The 22775-nt window shown below is 44.8% G+C and overlaps 25 non-coding genes across 25 annotated transcripts; all 25 read left to right on the forward strand.

The window, feature by feature from the left end:
* The first annotated feature begins 608 nt into the window (after nucleotides 1-608).
* Nucleotides 609-727, forward strand: LOC130397662 (5S ribosomal RNA). Its single transcript, XR_008900242.1, has one exon. It is a non-coding gene; the product is annotated as a 5S ribosomal RNA (ribosomal RNA).
* Nucleotides 728-1254: 527 nt separating this feature from the next.
* Nucleotides 1255-1373, forward strand: LOC130397663 (5S ribosomal RNA). Its single transcript, XR_008900244.1, has one exon. It is a non-coding gene; the product is annotated as a 5S ribosomal RNA (ribosomal RNA).
* Nucleotides 1374-1900: 527 nt separating this feature from the next.
* Nucleotides 1901-2019, forward strand: LOC130397665 (5S ribosomal RNA). The gene has a single exon (XR_008900246.1). It is a non-coding gene; the product is annotated as a 5S ribosomal RNA (ribosomal RNA).
* A 529-nt stretch (nucleotides 2020-2548) lies between these two features.
* On the forward strand, nucleotides 2549-2667 carry LOC130397666 (5S ribosomal RNA). The gene has a single exon (XR_008900247.1). It is a non-coding gene; the product is annotated as a 5S ribosomal RNA (ribosomal RNA).
* A 529-nt stretch (nucleotides 2668-3196) lies between these two features.
* LOC130397667 (5S ribosomal RNA) lies at nucleotides 3197-3315 on the forward strand. The gene has a single exon (XR_008900248.1). It is a non-coding gene; the product is annotated as a 5S ribosomal RNA (ribosomal RNA).
* Nucleotides 3316-3834: 519 nt separating this feature from the next.
* LOC130397668 (5S ribosomal RNA) lies at nucleotides 3835-3953 on the forward strand. Its single transcript, XR_008900249.1, has one exon. It is a non-coding gene; the product is annotated as a 5S ribosomal RNA (ribosomal RNA).
* Nucleotides 3954-4482: 529 nt separating this feature from the next.
* Nucleotides 4483-4601, forward strand: LOC130397670 (5S ribosomal RNA). The gene has a single exon (XR_008900250.1). It is a non-coding gene; the product is annotated as a 5S ribosomal RNA (ribosomal RNA).
* Nucleotides 4602-5130: 529 nt separating this feature from the next.
* On the forward strand, nucleotides 5131-5249 carry LOC130397671 (5S ribosomal RNA). Its single transcript, XR_008900251.1, has one exon. It is a non-coding gene; the product is annotated as a 5S ribosomal RNA (ribosomal RNA).
* A 519-nt stretch (nucleotides 5250-5768) lies between these two features.
* Nucleotides 5769-5887, forward strand: LOC130397672 (5S ribosomal RNA). Its single transcript, XR_008900252.1, has one exon. It is a non-coding gene; the product is annotated as a 5S ribosomal RNA (ribosomal RNA).
* A 529-nt stretch (nucleotides 5888-6416) lies between these two features.
* LOC130397673 (5S ribosomal RNA) lies at nucleotides 6417-6535 on the forward strand. The gene has a single exon (XR_008900253.1). It is a non-coding gene; the product is annotated as a 5S ribosomal RNA (ribosomal RNA).
* A 529-nt stretch (nucleotides 6536-7064) lies between these two features.
* Nucleotides 7065-7183, forward strand: LOC130397674 (5S ribosomal RNA). The gene has a single exon (XR_008900255.1). It is a non-coding gene; the product is annotated as a 5S ribosomal RNA (ribosomal RNA).
* Nucleotides 7184-7712: 529 nt separating this feature from the next.
* LOC130400135 (5S ribosomal RNA) lies at nucleotides 7713-7831 on the forward strand. The gene has a single exon (XR_008902614.1). It is a non-coding gene; the product is annotated as a 5S ribosomal RNA (ribosomal RNA).
* A 529-nt stretch (nucleotides 7832-8360) lies between these two features.
* On the forward strand, nucleotides 8361-8479 carry LOC130397675 (5S ribosomal RNA). Its single transcript, XR_008900256.1, has one exon. It is a non-coding gene; the product is annotated as a 5S ribosomal RNA (ribosomal RNA).
* Nucleotides 8480-9007: 528 nt separating this feature from the next.
* LOC130397677 (5S ribosomal RNA) lies at nucleotides 9008-9126 on the forward strand. Its single transcript, XR_008900258.1, has one exon. It is a non-coding gene; the product is annotated as a 5S ribosomal RNA (ribosomal RNA).
* Nucleotides 9127-9655: 529 nt separating this feature from the next.
* On the forward strand, nucleotides 9656-9774 carry LOC130394399 (5S ribosomal RNA). Its single transcript, XR_008897562.1, has one exon. It is a non-coding gene; the product is annotated as a 5S ribosomal RNA (ribosomal RNA).
* A 530-nt stretch (nucleotides 9775-10304) lies between these two features.
* On the forward strand, nucleotides 10305-10423 carry LOC130399510 (5S ribosomal RNA). Its single transcript, XR_008902017.1, has one exon. It is a non-coding gene; the product is annotated as a 5S ribosomal RNA (ribosomal RNA).
* A 529-nt stretch (nucleotides 10424-10952) lies between these two features.
* Nucleotides 10953-11071, forward strand: LOC130399820 (5S ribosomal RNA). Its single transcript, XR_008902318.1, has one exon. It is a non-coding gene; the product is annotated as a 5S ribosomal RNA (ribosomal RNA).
* Nucleotides 11072-18085: 7014 nt separating this feature from the next.
* Nucleotides 18086-18204, forward strand: LOC130397678 (5S ribosomal RNA). Its single transcript, XR_008900259.1, has one exon. It is a non-coding gene; the product is annotated as a 5S ribosomal RNA (ribosomal RNA).
* Nucleotides 18205-18723: 519 nt separating this feature from the next.
* LOC130397679 (5S ribosomal RNA) lies at nucleotides 18724-18842 on the forward strand. The gene has a single exon (XR_008900261.1). It is a non-coding gene; the product is annotated as a 5S ribosomal RNA (ribosomal RNA).
* A 518-nt stretch (nucleotides 18843-19360) lies between these two features.
* Nucleotides 19361-19479, forward strand: LOC130397680 (5S ribosomal RNA). The gene has a single exon (XR_008900262.1). It is a non-coding gene; the product is annotated as a 5S ribosomal RNA (ribosomal RNA).
* Nucleotides 19480-20008: 529 nt separating this feature from the next.
* LOC130397681 (5S ribosomal RNA) lies at nucleotides 20009-20127 on the forward strand. Its single transcript, XR_008900263.1, has one exon. It is a non-coding gene; the product is annotated as a 5S ribosomal RNA (ribosomal RNA).
* A 528-nt stretch (nucleotides 20128-20655) lies between these two features.
* Nucleotides 20656-20774, forward strand: LOC130397682 (5S ribosomal RNA). The gene has a single exon (XR_008900264.1). It is a non-coding gene; the product is annotated as a 5S ribosomal RNA (ribosomal RNA).
* A 519-nt stretch (nucleotides 20775-21293) lies between these two features.
* LOC130397683 (5S ribosomal RNA) lies at nucleotides 21294-21412 on the forward strand. The gene has a single exon (XR_008900265.1). It is a non-coding gene; the product is annotated as a 5S ribosomal RNA (ribosomal RNA).
* A 529-nt stretch (nucleotides 21413-21941) lies between these two features.
* Nucleotides 21942-22060, forward strand: LOC130397684 (5S ribosomal RNA). Its single transcript, XR_008900267.1, has one exon. It is a non-coding gene; the product is annotated as a 5S ribosomal RNA (ribosomal RNA).
* A 518-nt stretch (nucleotides 22061-22578) lies between these two features.
* On the forward strand, nucleotides 22579-22697 carry LOC130397686 (5S ribosomal RNA). The gene has a single exon (XR_008900268.1). It is a non-coding gene; the product is annotated as a 5S ribosomal RNA (ribosomal RNA).
* The last annotated feature ends 78 nt before the right edge of the window (nucleotides 22698-22775 follow it).

The following is a 22775-nucleotide window of genomic DNA, read 5'->3' on the forward strand; positions in this document are numbered from 1 at the left end:
CTGATCTCGGAAGCTAAGTAGGGTCGGGCCTGGTTAGTACTTGGATGGGAGACCGCCTGGGAATACCAGGTGCTGTAAGCTTTTTCTTTTTCAACTCGAGCTCATTGACTCCGTGGCCTACCGTGCGTACCGTGACCTGATGTTTACTGCCAACCGCTTTGGAGGATTTAAGCAACATACAAAAACTGACAACGTCTCTCAAAACTATTTTTGTGAAACATGAGGACAGTATAGTGATACTGCCAGCAGGGAGCACCAGAGAGCTGAACCGACATTTGTACATTTCTTAAACTTTCACCAACACAAACACGCACGCTCACTTCAGATCATGGGAGGACGTCAAAAAATCACCACCCATTCTCTGACACTTTAACCGTTAACCTTGGTTCAAACATTTAACATCACACGCACACGCAGTGTATTTCAGATAATTAATGAATTCAGATGTCACAATGATCGTTTACATGGATAAGGAGTCCTACTGAATCAATTACTGCCGTTTATATCTAACTAATGATTGTTTTGTAAGAGTGTAACGTCGAGCCTCAGCAGCTTTCTCACTCCTTATGTGCTACTGTATAAAACCTGGTTTTGCGCCTGCACTAATTGCTTACGGCCATACCACCCTGAACACGCCCGATCTCGTCTGATCTCGGAAGCTAAGCAGGGTCGGGCCTGGTTAGTACTTGGATGGGAGACCGCCTGGGAATACCAGGTGCTGTAAGCTTTTTCTTTTTCAACTCGAGCTCATTGACTCCGTGGCCTACCGTGGCGTACCGTGACCTGATGTTACTGCCAACCGCTTTGGAGGATTTAAGCAACATACAAAAACTGACAACGTCTCTCAAAACTATTTTTGTGAAACATGAGGACAGTATAGTGATACTGCCAGCAGGGAGCACCAGAGAGCTGAACCGACAGTTGTACATTTCTTAAACTTTCACCAACACAAACACGCACGCTCACTTCAGATCATGGGAGGACGTCAAAAATCACCACCCATTCTCTGACACTTTAACCGTTAACCTTGGTTCAAACATTTAACATCACACGCACACGCAGTGTATTTCAGATAATTAATGAATTCAGATGTCACAATGATCGTTTACATGGATAAGGAGTCCTACTGAATCAATTACTGCCGTTTATATCTAACTAATGATTGTTTTTGTAAGAGTGTAACGTCGAGCCTCAGCAGCTTTCTCACTCCTTATGTGCTACTGTATAAAACCTGGTTTTGCGCCTGCACTAATTGCTTACGGCCATACCACCCTGAACACGCCCGATCTCGTCTGATCTCGGAAGCTAAGCAGGGTCGGGCCTGGTTAGTACTTGGATGGGAGACCGCCTGGGAATACCAGGTGCTGTAAGCTTTTTCTTTTTCAACTCGAGCTCATTGCCTCCGTGGCCTACCGTGGCGTACCGTGACCTGATGTTTACTGCCAACCGCTTTGGAGGATTTAAGCAACATACAAAAACTGACAACGTCTCTCAAAACTATTTTTGTGAAACATGAGGACAGTATAGTGATACTGCCAGCAGGGAGCACCAGAGAGCTGAACCGACAGTTGTACATTTCTTAAACTTTCACCAACACAAACACGCACGCTCACTTCAGATCATGGGAGGACGTCAAAAAATCACCACCCATTCTCTGACACTTTAACCGTTAACCTTGGTTCAAACATTTAACATCACACGCACACGCAGTGTATTTCAGATAATTAATGAATTCAGATGTCACAATGATCGTTTACATGGATAAGGAGTCCTACTGAATCAATTACTGCCGTTTATATCTAACTAATGATTGTTTTTGTAAAGTGTAACGTCGAGCCTCAGCAGCTTTCTCACTCCTTATGTGCTACTGTATAAACCTGGTTTTGCGCCTGCACTAATTGCTTACGGCCATACCACCCTGAACACGCCCGATCTCGTCTGATCTCGGAAGCTAAGCAGGGTCGGGCCTGGTTAGTACTTGGATGGGAGACCGCCTGGGAATACCAGGTGCTGTAAGCTTTTTCTTTTTCAACTCGAGCTCATTGACTCCGTGGCCTACCGTGGCGTACCGTGACCTGATGTTTACTGCCAACCGCTTTGGAGGATTTAAGCAACATACAAAAACTGACAACGTCTCTCAAAACTATTTTTGTGAAACATGAGGACAGTATAGTGATACTGCCAGCAGGGAGCACCAGAGAGCTGAACCGACAGTTGTACATTTCTTAAACTTTCACCAACACAAACACGCACGCTCACTTCAGATCATGGGAGGACGTCAAAAAATCACCACCCATTCTCTGACACTTTAACCGTTAACCTTGGTTCAAACATTTAACATCACACGCACACGCAGTGTATTTCAGATAATTAATGAATTCAGATGTCACAATGATCGTTTACATGGATAAGGAGTCCTACTGAATCAATTACTGCCGTTTATATCTAACTAATGATTGTTTTTGTAAGAGTGTAACGTCGAGCCTCAGCAGCTTTCTCACTCCTTATGTGCTACTGTATAAAACCTGGTTTTGCGCCTGCACTAATTGCTTACGGCCATACCACCCTGAACACGCCCGATCTCGTCTGATCTCGGAAGCTAAGCAGGGTCGGGCCTGGTTAGTACTTGGATGGGAGACCGCCTGGGAATACCAGGTGCTGTAAGCTTTTTCTTTTTCAACTCGAGCTCATTGACTCCGTGGCCTACCGTGGCGTACCGTGACCTGATGTTTACTGCCAACCGCTTTGGAGGATTTAAGCAACATACAAAAACTGACAACGTCTCTCAAAACTATTTTTGTGAAACATGAGGACAGTATAGTGATACTGCCAGCAGGGAGCACCAGAGAGCTGAACCGACAGTTGTACATTTCTTAAACTTTCACCAACACAAACACGCACGCTCACTTCAGATCATGGGAGGACGTCAAAAAATCACCACCCATTCTCTGACACTTTAACCGTTAACCTTGGTTCAAACATTTAACATCACACGCACACGCAGTGTATTTCAGATAATTAATGAATTCAGATGTCACAATGATCGTTTACATGGATAAGGAGTCCTACTGAATCAATTACTGCCGTTTATATCTAACTAATGATTGTTTTTGTAAGAGTGTAACGTCGAGCCTCAGCAGCTTTCTCACTCCTTATGTGCTACTGTATAAAACCTGGTTTTGCGCCTGCACTAATTGCTTACGGCCATACCACCCTGAACACGCCCGATCTCGTCTGATCTCGGAAGCTAAGCAGGGTCGGGCCTGGTTAGTACTTGGATGGGAGACCGCCTGGGAATACCAGGTGCTGTAAGCTTTTTCTTTTTCAACTCGAGCTCATTGACTCCGTGGCGTACCGTGACCTGATGTTTACTGCCAACCGCTTTGGAGGATTTAAGCAACATACAAAAACTGACAACGTCTCTCAAAACTATTTTTGTGAAACATGAGGACAGTATAGTGATACTGCCAGCAGGGAGCACCAGAGAGCTGAACCGACAGTTGTACATTTCTTAAACTTTCACCAACACAAACACGCACGCTCACTTCAGATCATGGGAGGACGTCAAAAAATCACCACCCATTCTCTGACACTTTAACCGTTAACCTTGGTTCAAACATTTAACATCACACGCACACGCAGTGTATTTCAGATAATTAATGAATTCAGATGTCACAATGATCGTTTACATGGATAAGGAGTCCTACTGAATCAATTACTGCCGTTTATATCTAACTAATGATTGTTTTTGTAAGAGTGTAACGTCGAGCCTCAGCAGCTTTCTCACTCCTTATGTGCTACTGTATAAAACCTGGTTTTGCGCCTGCACTAATTGCTTACGGCCATACCACCCTGAACACGCCCGATCTCGTCTGATCTCGGAAGCTAAGCAGGGTCGGGCCTGGTTAGTACTTGGATGGGAGACCGCCTGGGAATACCAGGTGCTGTAAGCTTTTTCTTTTTCAACTCGAGCTCATTGACTCCGTGGCCTACCGTGGCGTACCGTGACCTGATGTTTACTGCCAACCGCTTTGGAGGATTTAAGCAACATACAAAAACTGACAACGTCTCTCAAAACTATTTTTGTGAAACATGAGGACAGTATAGTGATACTGCCAGCAGGGAGCACCAGAGAGCTGAACCGACAGTTGTACATTTCTTAAACTTTCACCAACACAAACACGCACGCTCACTTCAGATCATGGGAGGACGTCAAAAAATCACCACCCATTCTCTGACACTTTAACCGTTAACCTTGGTTCAAACATTTAACATCACACGCACACGCAGTGTATTTCAGATAATTAATGAATTCAGATGTCACAATGATCGTTTACATGGATAAGGAGTCCTACTGAATCAATTACTGCCGTTTATATCTAACTAATGATTGTTTTTGTAAAAGTGTAACGTCGAGCCTCAGCAGCTTTCTCACTCCTTATGTGCTACTGTATAAAACCTGGTTTTGCGCCTGCACTAATTGCTTACGGCCATACCACCCTGAACACGCCCGATCTCGTCTGATCTCGGAAGCTAAGCAGGGTCGGGCCTGGTTAGTACTTGGATGGGAGACCGCCTGGGAATACCAGGTGCTGTAAGCTTTTTCTTTTTCAACTCGAGCTCATTGCCTCCGTGGCCTACCGTGGCGTACCGTGACCTGATGTTTACTGCCAACCGCTTTGGAGGATTTAAGCAACATACAAAAACTGACAACGTCTCTCAAAACTATTTTTGTGAAACATGAGGACAGTATAGTGATACTGCCAGCAGGGAGCACCAGAGAGCTGAACCGACAGTTGTACATTTCTTAAACTTTCACCAACACAAACACGCACGCTCACTTCAGATCATGGGAGGACGTCAAAAAATCACCACCCATTCTCTGACACTTTAACCGTTAACCTTGGTTCAAACATTTAACATCACACGCACACGCAGTGTATTTCAGATAATTAATGAATTCAGATGTCACAATGATCGTTTACATGGATAAGGAGTCCTACTGAATCAATTACTGCCGTTTATATCTAACTAATGATTGTTTTTGTAAGAGTGTAACGTCGAGCCTCAGCAGCTTTCTCACTCCTTATGTGCTACTGTATAAAACCTGGTTTTGCGCCTGCACTAATTGCTTACGGCCATACCACCCTGAACACGCCCGATCTCGTCTGATCTCGGAAGCTAAGCAGGGTCGGGCCTGGTTAGTACTTGGATGGGAGACCGCCTGGGAATACCAGGTGCTGTAAGCTTTTTCTTTTTCAACTCGAGCTCATTGACTCCGTGGCGTACCGTGACCTGATGTTTACTGCCAACCGCTTTGGAGGATTTAAGCAACATACAAAAACTGACAACGTCTCTCAAAACTATTTTTGTGAAACATGAGGACAGTATAGTGATACTGCCAGCAGGGAGCACCAGAGAGCTGAACCGACAGTTGTACATTTCTTAAACTTTCACCAACACAAACACGCACGCTCACTTCAGATCATGGGAGGACGTCAAAAAATCACCACCCATTCTCTGACACTTTAACCGTTAACCTTGGTTCAAACATTTAACATCACACGCACACGCAGTGTATTTCAGATAATTAATGAATTCAGATGTCACAATGATCGTTTACATGGATAAGGAGTCCTACTGAATCAATTACTGCCGTTTATATCTAACTAATGATTGTTTTTGTAAAAGTGTAACGTCGAGCCTCAGCAGCTTTCTCACTCCTTATGTGCTACTGTATAAAACCTGGTTTTGCGCCTGCACTAATTGCTTACGGCCATACCACCCTGAACACGCCCGATCTCGTCTGATCTCGGAAGCTAAGCAGGGTCGGGCCTGGTTAGTACTTGGATGGGAGACCGCCTGGGAATACCAGGTGCTGTAAGCTTTTTCTTTTTCAACTCGAGCTCATTGACTCCGTGGCCTACCGTGGCGTACCGTGACCTGATGTTTACTGCCAACCGCTTTGGAGGATTTAAGCAACATACAAAAACTGACAACGTCTCTCAAAACTATTTTTGTGAAACATGAGGACAGTATAGTGATACTGCCAGCAGGGAGCACCAGAGAGCTGAACCGACAGTTGTACATTTCTTAAACTTTCACCAACACAAACACGCACGCTCACTTCAGATCATGGGAGGACGTCAAAAAATCACCACCCATTCTCTGACACTTTAACCGTTAACCTTGGTTCAAACATTTAACATCACACGCACACGCAGTGTATTTCAGATAATTAATGAATTCAGATGTCACAATGATCGTTTACATGGATAAGGAGTCCTACTGAATCAATTACTGCCGTTTATATCTAACTAATGATTGTTTTTGTAAAAGTGTAACGTCGAGCCTCAGCAGCTTTCTCACTCCTTATGTGCTACTGTATAAAACCTGGTTTTGCGCCTGCACTAATTGCTTACGGCCATACCACCCTGAACACGCCCGATCTCGTCTGATCTCGGAAGCTAAGCAGGGTCGGGCCTGGTTAGTACTTGGATGGGAGACCGCCTGGGAATACCAGGTGCTGTAAGCTTTTTCTTTTTCAACTCGAGCTCATTGACTCCGTGGCCTACCGTGGCGTACCGTGACCTGATGTTTACTGCCAACCGCTTTGGAGGATTTAAGCAACATACAAAAACTGACAACGTCTCTCAAAACTATTTTTGTGAAACATGAGGACAGTATAGTGATACTGCCAGCAGGGAGCACCAGAGAGCTGAACCGACAGTTGTACATTTCTTAAACTTTCACCAACACAAACACGCACGCTCACTTCAGATCATGGGAGGACGTCAAAAAATCACCACCCATTCTCTGACACTTTAACCGTTAACCTTGGTTCAAACATTTAACATCACACGCACACGCAGTGTATTTCAGATAATTAATGAATTCAGATGTCACAATGATCGTTTACATGGATAAGGAGTCCTACTGAATCAATTACTGCCGTTTATATCTAACTAATGATTGTTTTTGTAAGAGTGTAACGTCGAGCCTCAGCAGCTTTCTCACTCCTTATGTGCTACTGTATAAAACCTGGTTTTGCGCCTGCACTAATTGCTTACGGCCATACCACCCTGAACACGCCCGATCTCGTCTGATCTCGGAAGCTAAGCAGGGTCGGGCCTGGTTAGTACTTGGATGGGAGACCGCCTGGGAATACCAGGTGCTGTAAGCTTTTTCTTTTTCAACTCGAGCTCATTGACTCCGTGGCCTACCGTGGCGTACCGTGACCTGATGTTTACTGCCAACCGCTTTGGAGGATTTAAGCAACATACAAAAACTGACAACGTCTCTCAAAACTATTTTTGTGAAACATGAGGACAGTATAGTGATACTGCCAGCAGGGAGCACCAGAGAGCTGAACCGACAGTTGTACATTTCTTAAACTTTCACCAACACAAACACGCACGCTCACTTCAGATCATGGGAGGACGTCAAAAAATCACCACCCATTCTCTGACACTTTAACCGTTAACCTTGGTTCAAACATTTAACATCACACGCACACGCAGTGTATTTCAGATAATTAATGAATTCAGATGTCACAATGATCGTTTACATGGATAAGGAGTCCTACTGAATCAATTACTGCCGTTTATATCTAACTTATGATTGTTTTTGTAAGAGTGTAACGTCGAGCCTCAGCAGCTTTCTCACTCCTTATGTGCTACTGTATAAAACCTGGTTTTGCGCCTGCACTAATTGCTTTCGGCCATACCACCCTGAACACGCCCGATCTCGTCTGATCTCGGAAGCTAAGCAGGGTCGGGCCTGGTTAGTACTTGGATGGGAGACCGCCTGGGAATACCAGGTGCTGTAAGCTTTTTCTTTTTCAACTCGAGCTCATTGACTCCGTGGCCTACCGTGGCGTACCGTGACCTGATGTTTACTGCCAACCGCTTTGGAGGATTTAAGCAACATACAAAAACTGACAACGTCTCTCAAAACTATTTTTGTGAAACATGAGGACAGTATAGTGATACTGCCAGCAGGGAGCACCAGAGAGCTGAACCGACAGTTGTACATTTCTTAAACTTTCACCAACACAAACACGCACGCTCACTTCAGATCATGGGAGGACGTCAAAAAATCACCACCCATTCTCTGACACTTTAACCGTTAACCTTGGTTCAAACATTTAACATCACACGCACACGCAGTGTATTTCAGATAATTAATGAATTCAGATGTCACAATGATCGTTTACATGGATAAGGAGTCCTACTGAATCAATTACTGCCGTTTATATCTAACTAATGATTGTTTTTGTAAAAGTGTAACGTCGAGCCTCAGCAGCTTTCTCACTCCTTATGTGCTACTGTATAAAACCTGGTTTTGCGCCTGCACTAATTGCTTACGGCCATACCACCCTGAACACGCCCGATCTCGTCTGATCTCGGAAGCTAAGCAGGGTCGGGCCTGGTTAGTACTTGGATGGGAGACCGCCTGGGAATACCAGGTGCTGTAAGCTTTTTCTTTTTCAACTCGAGCTCATTGACTCCGTGGCCTACCGTGGCGTACCGTGACCTGATGTTTACTGCCAACCGCTTTGGAGGATTTAAGCAACATACAAAAACTGACAACGTCTCTCAAAACTATTTTTGTGAAACATGAGGACAGTATAGTGATACTGCCAGCAGGGAGCACCAGAGAGCTGAACCGACAGTTGTACATTTCTTAAACTTTCACCAACACAAACACGCACGCTCACTTCAGATCATGGGAGGACGTCAAAAAATCACCACCCATTCTCTGACACTTTAACCGTTAACCTTGGTTCAAACATTTAACATCACACGCACACGCAGTGTATTTCAGATAATTAATGAATTCAGATGTCACAATGATCGTTTACATGGATAAGGAGTCCTACTGAATCAATTACTGCCGTTTATATCTAACTAATGATTGTTTTTGTAAAGTGTAACGTCGAGCCTCAGCAGCTTTCTCACTCCTTATGTGCTACTGTATAAAACCTGGTTTTGCGCCTGCACTAATTGCTTACGGCCATACCACCCTGAACACGCCCGATCTCGTCTGATCTCGGAAGCTAAGCAGGGTCGGGCCTGGTTAGTACTTGGATGGGAGACCGCCTGGGAATACCAGGTGCTGTAAGCTTTTTCTTTTTCAACTCGAGCTCATTGACTCCGTGGCCTACCGTGGCGTACCGTGACCTGATGTTTACTGCCAACCGCTTTGGAGGATTTAAGCAACATACAAAAACTGACAACGTCTCTCAAAACTATTTTTGTGAAACATGAGGACAGTATAGTGATACTGCCAGCAGGGAGCACCAGAGAGCTGAACCGACAGTTGTACATTTCTTAAACTTTCACCAACACAAACACGCACGCTCACTTCAGATCATGGGAGGACGTCAAAAAATCACCACCCATTCTCTGACACTTTAACCGTTAACCTTGGTTCAAACATTTAACATCACACGCACACGCAGTGTATTTCAGATAATTAATGAATTCAGATGTCACAATGATCGTTTACATGGATAAGGAGTCCTACTGAATCAATTACTGCCGTTTATATCTAACTAATGATTGTTTTTGTAAAAGTGTAACGTCGAGCCTCAGCAGCTTTCTCACTCCTTATGTGCTACTGTATAAAACCTGGTTTTGCGCCTGCACTAATTGCTTTAGGCCATACCACCCTGAACACGCCCGATCTCGTCTGATCTCGGAAGCTAAGCAGGGTCGGGCCTGGTTAGTACTTGGATGGGAGACCGCCTGGGAATACCAGGTGCTGTAAGCTTTTTCTTTTTCAACTCGAGCTCATTGCCTCCGTGGCCTACCGTGGCGTACCGTGACCTGATGTTTACTGCCAACCGCTTTGGAGGATTTAAGCAACATACAAAAACTGACAACGTCTCTCAAAACTATTTTTGTGAAACATGAGGACAGTATAGTGATACTGCCAGCAGGGAGCACCAGATAGCTGAACCGACAGTTGTACATTTCTTAAACTTTCACCAACACAAACACGCACGCTCACTTCAGATCATGGGAGGACGTCAAAAAATCACCACCCATTCTCTGACACTTTAACCGTTAACCTTGGTTCAAACATTTAACATCACACGCACACGCAGTGTATTTCAGATAATTAATGAATTCAGATGTCACAATGATCGTTTACATGGATAAGGAGTTCCTACTGAATCAATTACTGCCGTTTATATCTAACTAATGATTGTTTTTGTAAGAGTGTAACGTCGAGCCTCAGCAGCTTTCTCACTCCTTATGTGCTACTGTATAAAACCTGGTTTTGCGCCTGCACTAATTGCTTACGGCCATACCACCCTGAACACGCCCGATCTCGTCTGATCTCGGAAGCTAAGCAGGGTCGGGCCTGGTTAGTACTTGGGTGGGAGACCGCCTGGGAATACCAGGTGCTGTAAGCTTTTTCTTTTTCAACTCGAGCTCATTGACTCCGTGGCCTACCGTGGCGTACCGTGACCTGATGTTTACTGCCAACCGCTTTGGAGGATTTAAGCAACATACAAAAACTGACAACGTCTCTCAAAACTATTTTTGTGAAACATGAGGACAGTATAGTGATACTGCCAGCAGGGAGCACCAGAGAGCTGAACCGACAGTTGTACATTTCTTAAACTTTCACCAACACAAACACGCACGCTCACTTCAGATCATGGGAGGACGTCAAAAAATCACCACCCATTCTCTGACACTTTAACCGTTAACCTTGGTTCAAACATTTAACATCACACGCACACGCAGTGTATTTCAGATAATTAATGAATTCAGATGTCACAATGATCGTTTACATGGATAAGGAGTCCTACTGAATCAATTACTGCCGTTTATATCTAACTAATGATTGTTTTTGTAAAAGTGTAACGTCGAGCCTCAGCAGCTTTCTCACTCCTTATGTGCTACTGTAGAAAACCTGGTTTTGCGCCTGCACTAATTGCTTACGGCCATACCACCCTGAACACGCCCGATCTCGTCTGATCTCGGTAGCTAAGCAGGGTCGGGCCTGGTTAGTACTTGGATGGGAGACCGCCTGGGAATACCAGGTGCTGTAAGCTTTTTCTTTTTCAACTCGAGCTCATTGCCTCTGTGGCCTACCGTGGCGTACCGTGACCTGATGTTTACTGCCAACCGCTTTGGAGGATTTAAGCAACATACAAAAACTGACAACGTCTCTCAAAACTATTTTTGTGAAACATGAGGACAGTATAGTGATACTGCCAGCAGGGAGCACCAGAGAGCTGAACCGACAGTTGTACATTTCTTAAACTTTCACCAACACAAACACGCACGCTCACTTCAGATCATGGGAGGACGTCAAAAAATCACCACCCATTCTCTGACACTTTAACCGTTAACCTTGGTTCAAACATTTAACATCACACGCACACGCAGTGTATTTCAGATAATTAATGAATTCCGATGTCACAATGATCGTTTACATGGATAAGGAGTCCTACTGAATCAATTACTGCCGTTTATATCTAACTAATGATTGTTTTTGTAAGAGTGTAACGTCGAGCCTCAGCAGCTTTCTCACTCCTTATGTGCTACTGTATAAAACCTGGTTTTGCGCCTGTACTAATTGCTTACGGCCATACCACCCTGAACACGCCCATTGAGGAAGTGATACGCTCATTGAGGAAGTGTTTGGTGTGCTTGAGTGGTGAGAGGAGGACGGTGTTGGAGCGAGGATTCTTTTGGTGGTAAATCAAGTATTTATAGATATTTTTTTGGTTAGTTTTTCGTCTCGTCGTTTATTCCCCCGACAGCTTGCTGTTTGGGGGAGTATTAGTATACTTTAGTTCGGTTTTTTTCGATGTCTCACGCGGTTTCGGAAACTCGAATGGAGGACGGCATGGAACGGAACACGGCTCCTGCTGCGGTGACGGATGGTGGTTGTGTGGCGAAGAGGACATCGGAGGACGTACTAGGCGGGAGACCGGTGACTGCGGAGAGAGCAACAAGAGAGAAGGAGGACAAGGTTGCGGATGGTGGCCCGAGCTACAGCAGGGAGTTGTCTGTGGCTGTGGAGCTTGTGGGAGAGGAGAAAATCCCGATGATTGAGATGCTAAGGGCGATGCAGAGTGTATGTGGATTGGTCTTGGGATGTCGCTACCTCTCATTGAACCAATATGAAGTAACGATGAATCACCCCAACGGGAAGAGGCGATTGTTGGATGGTTTTAGGATAAGGGGGACCAGCGTCGTCGCAAAAGACTTGACTGCAGATGAGATGGTGGTGTCCTTTATGAGTCTACCAGTGTACATTACGGATGAGGAGATTCTGAAGAAGCTTGCGGACTGGGGTGTGGAGGCAGTTTCGCCGATTGCAAGGAGGAAGTGGCCTGGGATGACCATATGTGAGGGTACACGGTTTGTTAAGGTGAAGTTTAACAAGGAAGTACGGTCCTTGCCTTGGTCCACACGTTTTGACACTGAAAAGGGTGCTGAATATTTCCGTGTCATCCATGACAGACAATTAAAGGTGTGTAGATTGTGCATCCAGCCTGGACATATAGTGAGGGACTGTCCTGACTTCCTCTGTCGGAAGTGCGGGAAGCAGGGGCACTATGCAAGGGAGTGTGTGGCTGTGATTAAATGCAGAGAGTGTGGTAATAGAAAGGAAAATTGTGTGTGTAAGGAGGAGCAGGTGGGAGGGGGTGCCCTCTCAGTTGACCCAGACTCAAGGGCTGTATCGTTGGAGAGTGAGGGAAGTGGAGGGGAAGAGAGTGCGGAAGAGGAGATGGAGCACGGGGAGCTGTCTGACGGGGAGACAGTCTTGGACAGTCAGCTACAGGTTGAGCTGAAGGACCCGGGTGTGGGGGGCACGGGGTTGCCCGGGGGGCAAAGCTCTCAAGTAGAGCTTTCCTCTCTACCGGCATCTGGGCACCCTACACCAGCGGAGGGCATAGCCAAGGTGCCGCGGGGGTCTGGACAGTTGGGGAACGAGGCGGGACATGGCACGGGGGCTAGCCTGGAAGTTGATTTGGTTGTGTCAATGGCCCCGGCATCAGGGGGAGATGGGGGCACAGGGATGGGGGGGGGCAGGAGCTCTCAAGCGGGGCTCCTCTCTTTACAGGCGCCCGGGTGGCCTACAGTAGAGGAAGATGCAGCCTGGGGGTCTTGTGCTGTGACTATTGAGGATACAGCCGACGCGTCTCATTGGCGTGGTATGGCGCCTATAATTCCCCCCCCCACACTGGCTGATGGAAGGGAGAGGGAGAATAAGTCTGGGAATGAGGCGTTGGGTGTTTGTAGGGAGAGGGCGCCCAGGGTCAGACGCAGGAGAGGGGTTGATTCCGATGAGGAACAGAGGAACTTGAAAAAGAAAGGGGTACGTAAAAAAAAAAATGATTTTAACAGTAATACCCACTCTGTGTCTTTTGATTTCAATGGTCACACTCACATCAATTAACATCAACGGTCTTAACAATATGGCGAAGTTTGATGAGGTGTTAATCAATTTTAAATCCGATATTTTAGTGCTGCAGGAAACAAACTGGACACAGGCTAAAATGCCAGAAATCAAGGAGAAATGGAGGGGACTGTTATTCGTCAACTGTGGGACGGCAAGATCGTGTGGTGTGGCAATACTTGTAAAGGAGGATGTGGTTGGGAATGTGAAGGAGGTTCTGAATGATGGGAAGGGGAGGGTGATTGGAATCGATTTTGATGTTAATAATGTAACGTATAGACTAATTAATGTATACGCACCTAACAGAGAAGTGGAAAAAAGGCTATTTTTTATCTCTCTTGGTTTGCTCTGCACTAGGAATTGTGTTCTCGTGGGAGATTTTAATGTGTTTTGTAGCAAGCTGGATGTTTATAGGAGAGATAGTTTTAGACAGGATTCGGCCCGGAAGGCTTTGTTCAAAATGATTGAGGATGGGGGTTTGGTCGATGTGTGGAGGGTTAGAAATGCTGCCAAGAGGGAATTTTCTAGGAGGCAGATAGTGAACGGAGTGCTAAAGCAAAGTAGGATCGATTTATGTTTAGCACGACAGGACATCGCTGATACTTTGAGCAGTGTACAGTATAAATTCACTGGTTATAGTGATCATGCAGCAATAATCTTTCAGATGGGTGACAGAAGTAGAGGGACAGGGGGGGGAGTTTGGTGTTTGAATACAAGTGTGTTGGAAGAGAGCGAGTATATTGAGATGGTGAGAGGGTGTGTTAAGGAGCAAATGAATTGTGTGGGGTATGATGCAGACGTGTGTGAGTGGTGGGAATGTGTGAAGATAAAGGTGAAAATGTTGAGCATCAATTATTGTAAAAAGCGGAGTCAAGTAAAGAGGAGGACGGAATGTGTATTGAGAGAGCGAATGGCTGAGGAATTGAGGAGGTTAGATGACGATGTGAATAGGGACTTAGCTGACTACATAGGCATTAAAGGGGAATTAGAATCTTATGAAAGGGAGAGGTGTAAAGGGGCAATAGTTAGGAATCGGGCGCAGTATGCGGTAGATGGGGAGAAATGTACGTCTTTCTTTTTGGGGCTGGAAAAACGGAAACAGGGTAGAACATACATAGCTCAGATAGAGGATGAGAGAGGGGAAGTGGTACATGATTTTGTGGGGGTGTTGGAGAGAGTGCAGGGGTTTTACAGTGATTTATTTAGCAAAGGCTATGTAGATAAGGATAGTGTGGACAAGGTATTAGGAACGGTTGAGCATGTGTTATCGGATAGTGATAGGGAAGTATGTGAGTGTGAGTTAGGAGAATCGGAGGTGATGGCGGCCGTCAGCAGCCTGTCCAATAACAAAAGTCCTGGCTCTGATGGATTGCCGGCAGAGTTTTACAAGTGCTTGAGTGAGTTGTTATGTCCGATTTTATTAAAGGTATATAGGGAAATGGAAAGGTTAGGGATGGTTAGCAAGTCGATGTCGACGGGGTTAATAGCGGTACTCTACAAGAATAAGGGTAGTAAATTGCAGTTAGGGAACTACAGAGGGTTAAGTCTGTTGAACACTGACTATAAGGTACTGGCCAAAACTTTAGCTAATCGGATTAAGTCGGTAGTAGGGACCATAGTTTCATCAACCCAAACTTACAGTATTCCAGGGAGAGATATAGCGGACACGATAGGGTTAGTTAGGGATGTAGTGAGGCATATGAAAGAAGAGGGAGGTGTAGTATTGAGTGTAGATTTTAACAAAGCTTTTGATAGGGTAGAACATGAGTTTATGTTTAGGGCGCTAGAGAGATTTGGTTTTGGGGATAGGTTAGTGAAGTGGATTCGATTATTGTATAGTAATGCAAAGAGTAGGGTCAAGTGTAACGGGGTATTGACGGATAGTTTTAGATTAGAGAGGTCAGTTAGGCAGGGTTGTCCGTTATCTGCATTATTGTACAGTATAACGGCTGAACCATTAGCCACCATGCTAAAAAAGGATCAGCACATACAAGGCATCAACATCCCGGGAGGAGGTAGGAGTTTAATCCATCAATACGCAGATGACACAAGCATTACAGTTAGGAATTTGGCCAGTGTGAAAAGGGTAATTGAGTTATTGGGAATATATGGGAGTGCATCGGGGGCAAAGATTAACCTGGAAAAGTCAGAGATCCTTTGTGTAGGGGCAGTGGATATGAGCGAGTGTGACATTCCGCTGACTGTTTCTAAGGGGATGATAAAGGTATTAGGTGTGAATGTGGGTGTGGATGAAAATGAGGCAAGGGATGTCACGTGGACAGGGGTTCTGAATAAAGTGAAGCAGAATTTGAATTTATGGAAGATGAGGAAGTTGAGACTGAGGGGTAAGGTGATTGTGGTGAATTGCTTGATGATGTCACGGGTGAATCATGTGCTGAGCACCCTGGATCTACCATTGAGGGTAGTAAAGGAGTTGAATGGGGCTGTTAACAATTTTTTGTGGGATGGGAAACCGGCCAAAATTGCGCATAAGGTCTTGACGAATGGGTATGAGGATGGAGGACTGAAATTGATAGATGTGGAGGTGAAGAAAAGGGCGTTACGAGTGAAAACAATTAAGAAATATTTATTTGGAAAGGAGGAGTATTGTTGGATGGGTTTTTTTGAGGACTATTTGCACAGGTATGGTGGTTGTGGTGTGAATGGTCTTTTTATGATGTTTAATAAGCCGAGGTGTCAAGGGATGTCGTATTTCTATCGAGAGGTTTTTGAGGCATGGGGGAAATATTTGGAGTACGTGAAGTATGAGTGTGTGGACAGAGCCGAGGTTCTGAATCAGCCAATCTTTCAGAACCCAAAAATACTTCACAATAACAGAATACTGGTCAGTAAACATTTTGAGAAAGCCGGTATTAAACAGGTCAAGCATTTAATGTTGGAGGGGGGTAACGTTTTTAAGGCGGAACAGGTGATCATAAGGGATGTAAGGAGGTTTAATAGAGATGTGAGGGGGGCTGTGGTTGTTGGGATGTATAGGAGAGTAAAGGGAAGTATTGGTACAGGGTGGATGACACTACTGTTAGGACAGGGAGGGATAGGCGAGGAGAACACGATGGTCGAGTTGGGGGTGGAGAGGGGAGGTAAGAGAGTTAAGTTTGAGGATGTTAGTACAAAAAGTGTGTATATGGATTTGATGGGCGGTGGGATGAAGAGGCCAGCGTCAGAGAAGGTGTGGGGAAAGGCTTTTGAGGGGTTTGACGTGAAGAAAATGTGGGGCAACTTGAATGTGAAGTATAACTCTATTGAATGTGAGCACAATGATTTTAAGATCAGGCACAATAGGGTTTTCACGAATGTTGTTTTGCACCAAATTGATAGTACTGTGGGTAGAGTGTGCAATGTTTGTAAAGAGGTGGATGAGACCTTTGATCATTATTTCATTGAATGTTCAATGTTGTTTGTTTTTTTTGAGAAGGTTAAGGATTTGCTGAGTGTACACTGTGGGATCAAGGTTGGGAAGGATGTTGAATGGAAGAAACTGTTGTTGTTTGGTGTGGTTGGAAAGGTGAAAGATGTGAATGTAAATTTGGTGAATTTCATGTTGAGCACAGTCCGTCATGCAATTGTATGCAGGAGGAACGTTGCGCAATATGAGGAGAGGGTGATACCGGTATGGGAGTGGTTTGTGGCAACTTTTAAAAAGAATGTGAGGTTGGTCCACACGCTTAGGAGGGAGGATTTTCACAAGTATTTTGTTAGGAACAGCACTTTAGTCATGTTAACGGAATCAGGGACGTTAGGATTTAGTGTGTAGTGTGGGCATTGTTTTTCCTGCTTGTTAAGACCTGGCGGACCACTCCGAGGCAAATATTTGTTGTGTATGATTAGGGTTAACCTCTCTATGTGATTGTTGCGTACATTTGTGATTATCAACTATCTGTATGTCTTCTGTATGTCATACTGTGTTTGGTTATGACCGTAAAAGATTGTAAATTACTGTAAATACGGAATTTTAATTGTAAACTATATTTTTTGATAATAAAAAAAAAAGAAAAAAAACAAAAAAAACAACGCCCGATCTCGTCTGATCTCGGAAGCTAAGCAGGGTCGGGCCTGGTTAGTACTTGGATGGGAGACCGCCTGGGAATACCAGGTGCTGTAAGCTTTTTCTTTTTCAACTCGAGCTCATTGCCTCCGTGGCCTACCGTGGCGTACCGTGACCTGATGTTTACTGCCAACCGCTTTGGAGGATTTAAGCAACATACAAAAACTGACAACGTCTCTCAAAACTATTTTTGTGAAACATGAGGACAGTATAGTGATACTGCCAGCAGGGAGCACCAGAGAGCTGAACCGACAGTTGTACATTTCTTAAACTTTCACCAACACAAACACGCACGCTCACTTCAGATCATGGGAGGACGTCAAAAAATCACCACCCATTCTCTGACACTTTAACCGTTAACCTTGGTTCAAACATTTAACATCACACGCACACGCAGTGTATTTCAGATAATTAATGAATTCAGATGTCACAATGATCGTTTACATGGATAAGGAGTCCTACTGAATCAATTACTGCCGTTTATATCTAACTAATGATTGTTTTTGTAAAGTGTAACGTCGAGCCTCAGCAGCTTTCTCACTCCTTATGTGCTACTGTATAAAACCTGGTTTTGCGCCTGCACTAATTGCTTACGGCCATACCACCCTGAACACGCCCGATCTCGTCTGATCTCGGAAGCTAAGCAGGGTCGGGCCTGGTTAGTACTTGGATGGGAGACCGCCTGGGAATACCAGGTGCTGTAAGCTTTTTCTTTTTCAACTCGAGCTCATTGACTCCGTGGCGTACCGTGACCTGATGTTTACTGCCAACCGCTTTGGAGGATTTAAGCAACATACAAAAACTGACAACGTCTCTCAAAACTATTTTTGTGAAACATGAGGACAGTATAGTGATACTGCCAGCAGGGAGCACCAGAGAGCTGAACCGACAGTTGTACATTTCTTAAACTTTCACCAACACAAACACGCACGCTCACTTCAGATCATGGGAGGACGTCAAAAAATCACCACCCATTCTCTGACACTTTAACCGTTAACCTTGGTTCAAACATTTAACATCACACGCACACGCAGTGTATTTCAGATAATTAATGAATTCAGATGTCACAATGATCGTTTACATGGATAAGGAGTCCTACTGAATCAATTACTGCCGTTTATATCTAACTAATGATTGTTTTTGTAAGAGTGTAACGTCGAGCCTCAGCAGCTTTCTCACTCCTTATGTGCTACTGTATAAAACCTGGTTTTGCGCCTGCACTAATTGCTTACGGCCATACCACCCTGAACACGCCCGATCTCGTCTGATCTCGGAAGCTAAGCAGGGTCGGGCCTGGTTAGTACTTGGATGGGAGACCGCCTGGGAATACCAGGTGCTGTAAGCTTTTTCTTTTTCAACTCGAGCTCATTGACTCCGTGGCGTACCGTGACCTGATGTTTACTGCCAACCGCTTTGGAGGATTTAAGCAACATACAAAAACTGACAACGTCTCTCAAAACTATTTTTGTGAAACATGAGGACAGTATAGTGATACTGCCAGCAGGGAGCACCAGAGAGCTGAACCGACAGTTGTACATTTCTTAAACTTTCACCAACACAAACACGCACGCTCACTTCAGATCATGGGAGGACGTCAAAAAATCACCACCCATTCTCTGACACTTTAACCGTTAACCTTGGTTCAAACATTTAACATCACACGCACACGCAGTGTATTTCAGATAATTAATGAATTCAGATGTCACAATGATCGTTTACATGGATAAGGAGTCCTACTGAATCAATTACTGCCGTTTATATCTAACTAATGATTGTTTTTGTAAAGTGTAACGTCGAGCCTCAGCAGCTTTCTCACTCCTTATGTGCTACTGTATAAAACCTGGTTTTGCGCCTGCACTAATTGCTTACGGCCATACCACCCTGAACACGCCCGATCTCGTCTGATCTCGGAAGCTAAGCAGGGTCGGGCCTGGTTAGTACTTGGATGGGAGACCGCCTGGGAATACCAGGTGCTGTAAGCTTTTTCTTTTTCAACTCGAGCTCATTGACTCCGTGGCCTACCGTGGCGTACCGTGACCTGATGTTTACTGCCAACCGCTTTGGAGGATTTAAGCAACATACAAAAACTGACAACGTCTCTCAAAACTATTTTTGTGAAACATGAGGACAGTATAGTGATACTGCCAGCAGGGAGCACCAGAGAGCTGAACCGACAGTTGTACATTTCTTAAACTTTCACCAACACAAACACGCACGCTCACTTCAGATCATGGGAGGACGTCAAAAAATCACCACCCATTCTCTGACACTTTAACCGTTAACCTTGGTTCAAACATTTAACATCACACGCACACGCAGTGTATTTCAGATAATTAATGAATTCAGATGTCACAATGATCGTTTACATGGATAAGGAGTCCTACTGAATCAATTACTGCCGTTTATATCTAACTAATGATTGTTTTTGTAAAAGTGTAACGTCGAGCCTCAGCAGCTTTCTCACTCCTTATGTGCTACTGTATAAAACCTGGTTTTGCGCCTGCACTAATTGCTTACGGCCATACCACCCTGAACACGCCCGATCTCGTCTGATCTCGGAAGCTAAGCAGGGTCGGGCCTGGTTAGTACTTGGATGGGAGACCGCCTGGGAATACCAGGTGCTGTAAGCTTTTTCTTTTTCAACTCGAGCTCATTGACTCCGTGGCCTACCGTGGCGTACCGTGACCTGATGTTTACTGCCAACCGCTTTGGAGGATTTAAGCAACATACAAAAACTGACAACGTCTCTCAAAACTATTTTTGTGAAACATGAGGACAGTATAGTGATACTGCCAGCAGGGAGCACCAGAGAGCTGAACCGACAGTTGTACATTTCTTAAACTTTCACCAACACAAACACGCACGCTCACTTCAGATCATGGGAGGACGTCAAAAAATCACCACCCATTCTCTGACACTTTAACCGTTAACCTTGGTTCAAACATTTAACATCACACGCACACGCAGTGTATTTCAGATAATTAATGAATTCAGATGTCACAATGATCGTTTACATGGATAAGGAGTCCTACTGAATCAATTACTGCCGTTTATATCTAACTAATGATTGTTTTTGTAAAGTGTAACGTCGAGCCTCAGCAGCTTTCTCACTCCTTATGTGCTACTGTATAAAACCTGGTTTTGCGCCTGCACTAATTGCTTACGGCCATACCACCCTGAACACGCCCGATCTCGTCTGATCTCGGAAGCTAAGCAGGGTCGGGCCTGGTTAGTACTTGGATGGGAGACCGCCTGGGAATACCAGGTGCTGTAAGCTTTTTCTTTTTCAACTCGAGCTCATTGACTCCGTGGCGTACCGTGACCTGATGTTTACTGCCAACCGCTTTGGAGGATTTAAGCAACATACAAAAACTGACAACGTCTCTCAAAACTATTTTTGTGAAACATGAGGACAGTATAGTGATACTGCCAGCAGGGAGCACCAGAGAGCTGAACCGACAGTTGTACATTTCTTAAACTTTCACCAACACAAACACGCACGCTCACTTCAGATCATGGGAGGACGTCAAAAAATCACCACCCATTCTCTGACACTTTAACCGTTAACCTTGGTTCAAACATTTAACATCACACGCACACGCAGTGTATTTCAGATAATTAATGAATTCAGATGTCACAATGATCGTTTACATGGATAAGGAGTCCTACTGAATCAATTACTGCCGTTTATATCTAACTAATGATTGTTTTTGTAAAAGTGTAACGTCGAGCCTCAGCAGCTTTCTCACTCCTTATGTGCTACTGTATAAAACCTGGTTTTGCGCCTGCACTAATTGCTTACGGCCATACCACCCTGAACACGCCCGATCTCGTCTGATCTCGGAAGCTAAGCAGGGTCGGGCCTGGTTAGTACTTGGATGGGAGACCGCCTGGGAATACCAGGTGCTGTAAGCTTTTTCTTTTTCAACTCGAGCTCATTGACTCCGTGGCCTACCGTGGCGTACCGTGACCTGATGTTTACTGCCAACCGCTTTGGAGGATTTAAGCAACATACAAAAACTGACAACGTCTCTCAAAACTATTTTTGTGAAACATGAGGACAGTATAGTGATACTGCCAGCAGGGAGCACCAGAGAGCTGAACCGACAGTTGTACATTTCTTAAACTTTCACCAACACAAACACGCACGCTCACTTCAGATCATGGGAGGACGTCAAAAAATCACCACCCATTCTCTGACACTTTAACCGTTAACCTTGGTTCAAACATTTAACATCACACGCACACGCAGTGTATTTCAGATAATTAATGAATTCAGATGTCACAATGATCGTTTACATGGATAAGGAGTCCTACTGAATCAATTACTGCCGTTTATATCTAACTAATGATTGTTTTTGTAAGAGTGTAACGTCGAGCCTCAGCAGCTTTCTCACTCCTTATGTGCTACTGTATAAAACCTGGTTTTGCGCCTGCACTAATTGCTTACGGCCATACCACCCTGAACACGCCCGATCTCGTCTGATCTCGGAAGCTAAGCAGGGTCGGGCCTGGTTAGTACTTGGATGGGAGACCGCCTGGGAATACCAGGTGCTGTAAGCTTTTTCTTTTTCAACTCGAGCTCATTGACTCCGTGGCGTACCGTGACCTGATGTTTACTGCCAACCGCTTTGGAGGATTTAAGCAACATACAAAAACTGACAACGTCTCTCAAAACTATTTTTGTGAAACATGAGGACAGTATAGTGATACTGCCAGCAGGGAGCACCAGAGAGCTGAACCGACAGTTGTACATTTCTTAAACTTTCACCAACACAAACACGCACGCTCACTTCAGATCATGGGAGGACGTCAAAAAATCACCACCCATTCTCTGACACTTTAACCGTTAACCTTGGTTCAAACATTTAACATCACACGCACACGCAGTGTATTTCAGATAATTAATGAATTCAGATGTCACAATGATCGTTTACATGGATAAGGAGTCCTACTGAATCAATTACTGCCGTTTATATCTAACTAATGATTGTTTTTGTAAAGTGTAACGTCGAGCCTCAGCAGCTTTCTCACTCCTTATGTGCTACTGTATAAAACCTGGTTTTGCGCCTGCACTAATTGCTTACGGCCATACCACCCTGAACACGCCCGATCTCGTCTGATCTCGGAAGCTAAGCAGGGTCGGGCCTGGTTAGTACTTGGATGGGAGACCGCCTGGGAATACCAGGTGCTGTAAGCTTTTTCTTTTTCAACTCGAGCTCATTGACTCCGTGGCCTACCGTGGCGTACCGTGACCTGATGTTTACTGCCAACCGCT

Source organism: Gadus chalcogrammus, chromosome 12, assembly GCF_026213295.1.
Source record: "Gadus chalcogrammus isolate NIFS_2021 chromosome 12, NIFS_Gcha_1.0, whole genome shotgun sequence".
NCBI classification, from domain to species: Eukaryota; Metazoa; Chordata; class Actinopteri; order Gadiformes; family Gadidae; genus Gadus; species Gadus chalcogrammus.